Below are 7,447 nucleotides of genomic sequence, written 5' to 3' on the forward strand. Positions count from 1 at the left end.
ATGAAATTAGAGCGAGGTGTAGCTGCATGAAGCAAAATATGTAGTGTTATAAGCGCTAGAAATTGTTTTTCATAGTGCCGCATGGTCTGCTTCATGCAGCTGCAGCTCATATTTTTCAAAATTTTCTTCCTAGTTATGGTTGAAAAGATCAACCAAAAAGAAATATTCATAGCTTTGGTGTTGCATATTATGGTTCATGTAGCTGCATCTCCCTCTATTTTCTATATTTCTTTCTATGATGATCGTTGAAGTGATCAATCAAAGCCAAAAGTCATAGTGTGCCATATTGTGCTTCATGCAACTGCATCTCGCTTTAATTTTCATATTTTTGTCCTAATGATGGTTGTGGAAATCAATTAAAATAGGACATAACACTGCATATTTTCTTCATGCAACCTCCCTCTAGTTTTCAGTATTTGGTCCCATCTTCTATGTTGACAAACAACGAGAAATCAAAGTCTATTGGAATAATGTGTATTTTTGAATCATCCCTGTAAAGAAATATGTACTTACTTCCACATATCATATAAATGCTTCAAAGAAATAAAGCTTTATTTAACTAATAGAAACAGGGATTTATGTAACACATTAACCTTTTTTGTATGCGCTCTTGCCTGGATCCAGAGGCCACTAGCTGTTACCAGGGCAACTACCTGGAAAATAAGGCGGAATAGATTTTGATTCTAACGATAGCATCTTGAGAGAAATTCATTATAGAGGGTATTTCGACAAAGCATAAACATAACATCAATATCCCCCAAAAAGAAATCATTACAATGAAGGCAATACACTATAAAATGTTAATATGCACTCAAATGACAATGGAAGCTCTTCTTGGGTGAATGGAGATATAACTATATGGTAAAACTTGCAGACCTAACACATATTAAAAATGCACTCAATTCTAAATAAAGAAAGTAATTCACCAGTTCCAGCTCAAGATAATGTAAAATGATAAAATTGACCATTCTCAAAAGAAAGCTGAGAACTCTCAGAACAATTCAAATTTGAGGGGCAACACACCTAACTTGTAGCTTGTGTATATATCTTATCCTCAAACCGCAAAGAATTTTTTTAAGTTCAGTCATGCCATCTCGACCTCTGTGTGGCATGTCTCCGAAGGGTTTCCATTCTATACACATAAATGTACCCTTACAAACCTACTTATGTCATTTCTATTGACAAAACGACCAATTACCAAAAAAATTGGAAATTTGAAAACAATGTATTTTTTTTTTTTTTAAGATCATAGAGTTTTGATAAGGTTCAAACGCCTGTAATTTTTTTTTTAAGATTATGCAACTTTGATAAGGTTCAAAGTAAATTGTAACACGTACACAGAACAATCAGGTAAATTGGATCAAAAATTTTAGGGATCGGAATTCAAGTTGATCACTAACCATTTTATATGTCAGTGAAAAGGACCATTATTGCATTGAATTAAATTTATATTCTAGAGGTACAGTAGTGTGACTGGCCTGATCCAAAAGTGACATATAAACATGGTTGATCTTGAAATTAAGCCAAAAGTAGCCTTATTGCTTTGAATTAAATTTATATTCTAGAGGTATAGTAGTGTGACTGGCCTGATCCAGAACTAACATATAAACATGATTTATCTTGAAATTAAGCCATTTGGGCCTGCTGCTCTAAAGAAACTACAATTCTACTGCACGATTGAGTTTTCCCTAACTACTTCAGGCTGAAGAAACCAAAAAACATTAGGCCTCCAATCAATTACAAATGCACAGTTTTTTTCAAGAATGGCATCGTGATAATGCATCATCGACACATAAGATAATTCATTAAGTAGTGTGATCAGTGGGGAAACAATAATTAGTATTTCAAATATACATTGTATTTTCACAATAATATTTTATTGGATGAATTCAATGATTATGTGTATGGCAAAGATTTGTAATTTGGAGAAAATTTAAGGATGGAAATTTAGTTTAAAATTAAATTATAAAATGTTTGGCAATCTTTTGTAAAATTATTCAAATTTCTATGATTTTATATAGTATTTATAATTTTTTTGGCAATTTCCAAGGTAAAATATTTTTGTACTATAAAATTTGGGTGAATAATTTTAAGAAAAAATAGAAATTGGAAGTTTTTTTTTTTTAAACATGGAAAATTAACCCACCTATGAACTTTAGCCTCTAAAATTTGTAATTCTAGTTTGAACTCTATCATCAAGGATTCTTTATCTTTATGTTTTGATGATAAGATGTGGAGATGAAAATCCTCACTTTCAAAGTTGTTGGAGGTTCTTTATTTGGTCAGTAAAATAAAATCCATGGCTTACACATTAGATGCATATATAATAAGATAAAGGCATGTAGCACATAGATTGTTCATGGCACATCATACCACTTAAGAACCTTCAAATTTTTATTTTCAGCTTGGGAATTTATAAGCTTAATCATAACACCCTCCTTATTAGGCACCCATATTCACTATGGCTTGGAAAATCTATTTTGGCTATTTATAACTTTGAATCTAATATTGATTTGTTATAACTCTGAATCTAAAGGGGTTAAAATTTTCCTCGTGCAAACCTCTCCTTCAATTTTTTTCCATTTAAAAAGGTTTTCTTTTCAAAATCTTTGGTTCATCTCTGCTCATGATAGATCCATAGTCGAGATGGATCTTAGTTGGTATTCTTTTCAAATGGAAAATGTCAACTCCTTGTGGAACATGGAATAAATTACACATTTCCCTTTTACTGGGTTGTAAAAAATGCATCTTGGTGCAATGATTTTTTCATTGTTGCCATTTTTTTCGTTTATAATTTTACTAATAACAATTGTGATGACCTTGTCACATGGGGAAACTCAATTGATGATCGAAATAATGTGAGTCCTGAGAAAAATAAGAAATCCAAGGTTCAAATCCCTTGGTTGTGATCCAGTTTACAAACAGGGGTACGGGTTGTAGACCAGTTTACAAGTAGCTATGTGCCAGGCGGGTTGTCGGGTTCCTTTGGCATACTACAAAAAAACAAAAAATTGTGATGACCTTTGGAATCCTATACAAAAACTTAACCCCAATCATCCGAAACGAAAAAAATCACATGAAAAGCCATTTTGAAAAAGCGGTCAATGATAAAAGCCCTTTAGTCCTAGACATGGCACACTTATCCATACGGATGTTGAATCATCCCATCTATGAGATGAGAATATTGTAAACTATGTACTATGTCTATGGAGATAAAGGGATTCCAGAAACCTAAATGAAACAGATGGATGCCCCATCTAGAAAATTTCCTTGCAAGGTATTAAGAAAAATAGTCATTTCCAATAATGAATGAATACATTGACCCCAACCCTAAATGTGCAGGGGTAATCAGTAATATTTTTGAAAACAAAATGAGACCAAGTCCTACTGAATTATTCAATTGGACCATAGTAAAACCCCTCCTCTCCTAAACATGATTTGAAGTTCCTAAATGATACAGAAATGTTTATGGATTTGTTGGTAGCCTAAACTATCATCAATCAATGAACCCAAATGGAAATCAGAATTTTGACAATGAGCCAGATTGAAAATAAAAAGAAAAACCAAAAGGATGGGTGTTTTGAGTTGATTCAGTACATCTTATTGATGGTCTTCTGTCTGGAATCCTCGTTACTCTAGTTTTTGGTATCCATGGTGCTATCTAGTTCTTGAAAGGCAAAGAGAACACGAAAGAGGTGTTGTGAACATAAAATGAAAAGGGGCATTGCGGGGTGCTTATTATCGTTAATAGTAGGATTGGCCCTAGTCCTAGTATTGAAAAACATGGGAGTGAGGGATATTGAATCTCGTTATAAGCACATATTAAAATAAAAACATTGACAAGATCATAAATAATCTCATCATTATGGCCGAAAATGGCAAAGTACATGAATGAGTTTTGATTAAACTATTTTATAGATGCGAAGGAATTAATTTGTTGTATGAAAAAATGGAACTTATGTCTATATGTTTTCTAATTTTAAGATAGTGAAATACGTTTTTATGAGAATGAAACTTTTTTGATATTAAGAAAATCATTATTTTTCATTATTTGTTTTAAAAAAATTTAGATTTTACAATAAAAAATCACTAGTTATAACAGATACAAGGAAATTGAATTTGGATTATATGTTTTTGTAAGGGATGTTGTATATATCCTGCATTCAATAATTGATTCTAGGTGACATTGAGGATACCTTAAGGTGGTGACATTTTATTTGCAAGATTAAAAGACAAAATAGAGGTGGGATTCAGCTAGACATGTCTGTGTGCCCATGGAAGGTGTTATGCATGCCACATGCTTGACCACTATTTATAAGTGTCCCCCGTGATTACCTTTTGACCACTATCTGTAAGTATCTAACATGCAATTGTTAAAAAACACCCCTTAAAAGTTCAAATTTTCATTACTCTCATGGGGGTATTTCAAAAACTACCCCTAAAGGTTTTTTGTAATAGTGTTTGAATCCACTATCACTTGTAAGTTTATATTTCTAAATTGACACAATTAAAATGACTAACATAAACGACTGATTCATATTATTGTGGTACTTAATAGGTAGTCTCATTTTTGTTCCTAGACTAAATTAGTCATTCATGTTAGTCCTTTTTAGTTGTATTACTTATTAGCTAGTCGTATATTTTAACTCAGTGTTAAATTAGTCATTTATGTTAGTCGTTTTTAGTTAGGCCACTTAAGATTTCTCGTTTTTTGTAATATTTCACTTGAAAAGCTATGGTGACTAACTTTTTTAGTCACATAGTCACTAATTTCTCATTTTCTACCAGTGAAGCTAAGCTCCAAGTTAATGAGCCCTTAGGGATATTAATATATGTTAATTTATCCACTTGAGAAGCCATCATCCTATCTTTTCTTGTCAAAATATCCTTCAAAATATTTGTTCATCCCTTTAACCAATGATACCATAACTTGGATCCTAGCACTTTGTTTAGGGTCTTCGGGTCTCCAAGGTTAAGTCCTCCTGCCAATCTTGACTTTATTACATTGGTCCAAGAAACAAGGGCCCATTTTTTTACCTCTTGGCTGTCGCTCCATAGAAATTCTTTAAAAAGCTCCGTCATGGTAAGACAGGTTTATTAAGGGTCTCCTAGACATGAACGTTGGTATATCGGGATGGATTGCAGGAATTAATTCAATAGGACTACTCTTCCCACTAAGTTTAAGGCTTTGAAAGCCCATCCATTGAGCTTGGACTTAATTTTTTGTAAGATTTCCTTCTATCAGGTAGTCCTAAGGGAGTTAACAACAAGAGGGATACCTGGATACTTGATAAGAAGGGATTGAATACAAAAACCTAAGGTTCTAGCCAGAAAAGCTTTAATGTGGTTCAGGGTGTTGAAAAATAAAATATTATAGTTTTCATTGCTAATCAATGTTCGAGGTGCTCACATAAACTCATAGAAAATTTATTTTAGCTTTCTTAGTTAACATAGGGAGACTTTATAGAATAGCATAATATCACCCACAAATTGTTGATGCGTAATAGGAAGGTCCTCTCCCTAGAGACGTAGACCCTCGATTTCAGAGGACTAGAATTCCAATCTAATGTACCTCCCCAAGACTTCAACAAAAAGGATGAACAGAAAGGCTGACAAGGGATCTCCTTGGAGTATGCCTCTAGAAGGGTTAAAGGTTTTCAAAGGAGAACCATTAATCAAGATCATGAAGATAGGGTTGAGATGAGAGAATAAACCCATCTAATCCATCTCCACTATAAATCATAGGCTTCTAGAGTACTAATGAGATATGGCCAACTAAGGCGATAATAAGCCTTGGATAAGTCTAATTTTATCATCATACCAAGTACATTGAGTTGTTTAAGGGATTTAACCACTTCCTCAGAAGTAACGATTCGATCTAAGATCTGGTGGCCTTCAAAAAAACAGTTTTCTTAGGGGAGATTAGCTTGTGTAAAATGGGTTTAATTCATTTGACCATAATGGTATAAATGATTTTATATATAACATTATATAAATCTATAGGACGAAAAGCATTCAAATCCTCAGAGTGATTCAATTTCAGAATTAGAGCAAGTGGAGTTGAGATCGAGATTTACCATTTGAGTCCTCCTGGATTCCTTCGACATGTCTGATATGTCTTGACCTATGAAGTGCCAAGTTGCTTAGAATAATTCAAGTATAAAACCATCTGGTCTCAAGGCTTTGTTTATGGCCATTCCTTAGACAATTTCTTGCACTTCTTCAACAGAGACCACCCTCATCAAAGCCAGGTTATGCTTCCTACTAACCAACTAGGTAATATTCCTAGTTATTATTTGAATTGCATCTATTCTACCAAGAATAACCTCATAAAAAAAGGAATGGTAATGATCGACTAAGAGATCTTCCATCTCCTCGTACTGAGTGATACAATTCCATGCCTTGTCCTTCAAGGAGAAGATACGGTTATGTTGTTGGTTCTTGATCATTTCCTTATGGAATAAATTTTTGTTCTTTTCACCTTCCTTGAGCCAGTGGACTCTTGATTTCTTCTTCCATATAATCTCCTCCTGTTTCCTTTTTTCCTCTATCTGATTCAAGACTAGACCTTCTTCCATTTTTATCTCCTTTAATCAGCCTGTCATTATCATGCACTATTGGATCTCTTGCATTCTATCTTGTAGGTGTCATTTTTCCACCATTATATTCCCAAACTCAGGCTTGTTCCAAAGCTTTATTTATTGTTTGAAGTCCTTTAATTTAAGCTAAAAGGTATGCATATGATTTATTCCTTGCACTATGCTAGCTTTCCACCACGTTTCCAACTTTTCCACAAAGGTAGGGTCTCTAAGCCAAAAAGATTCAAATCTGAATGGTCTATTGTGAGATCCTAGCTTGAGATCTAATTCCAGCCATATCGGCCAATGGTCTGAGCCAGGACAAGGAAGTATTGAGGCCTCAAAGAAGATTTATCTACTTACCAATTACATTGATACCAAGAGCTTGTCCAGTCGAGAAGCCACTTGATCAATGCATCCTTGGTGATTATTCCATGTAAAAGTTTCGTTGATTGTTGTAATGTCTACCAATTCCATATAAGTGATCAAATCCTTGAATTCTTCCATACCTAGGTCCAATCAGAAAATTCCACAATTCTTCTCATCCATCAAAGATATCAGATTGAAATAGCCTCATATTATCCACAGTTCTTCCAATCGGTAACTTCTTATCTTTCCCACATTTTGAAGGAAATTTGTTTTTTCTCTTGGAATATGGGGTCCATAAAAAACTGATAACATGGCCCAGTCTTGGGTCCCTATGTGTTTGAATCCCCTGTAAGGATTCGTGGAAGGTTGACCCAATATTCAAAGATTATCTCCATTGGATTCGAAAGTATTGCTAAACCATCGCACTTCCTAGTGCATCCAAATCCATGACCTCATAATGGAGCTTAAATCCATTGAGGATTTCCCACAAACAACCTTCT

This window comes from Pinus tabuliformis, chromosome 1_2 (assembly GCF_031772625.1).
Source record: "Pinus tabuliformis cultivar Carrire ecotype Pingquan chromosome 1_2, CPIR1, whole genome shotgun sequence".
In the NCBI taxonomy this organism is placed as follows: Eukaryota; Viridiplantae; Streptophyta; class Pinopsida; order Pinales; family Pinaceae; genus Pinus; species Pinus tabuliformis.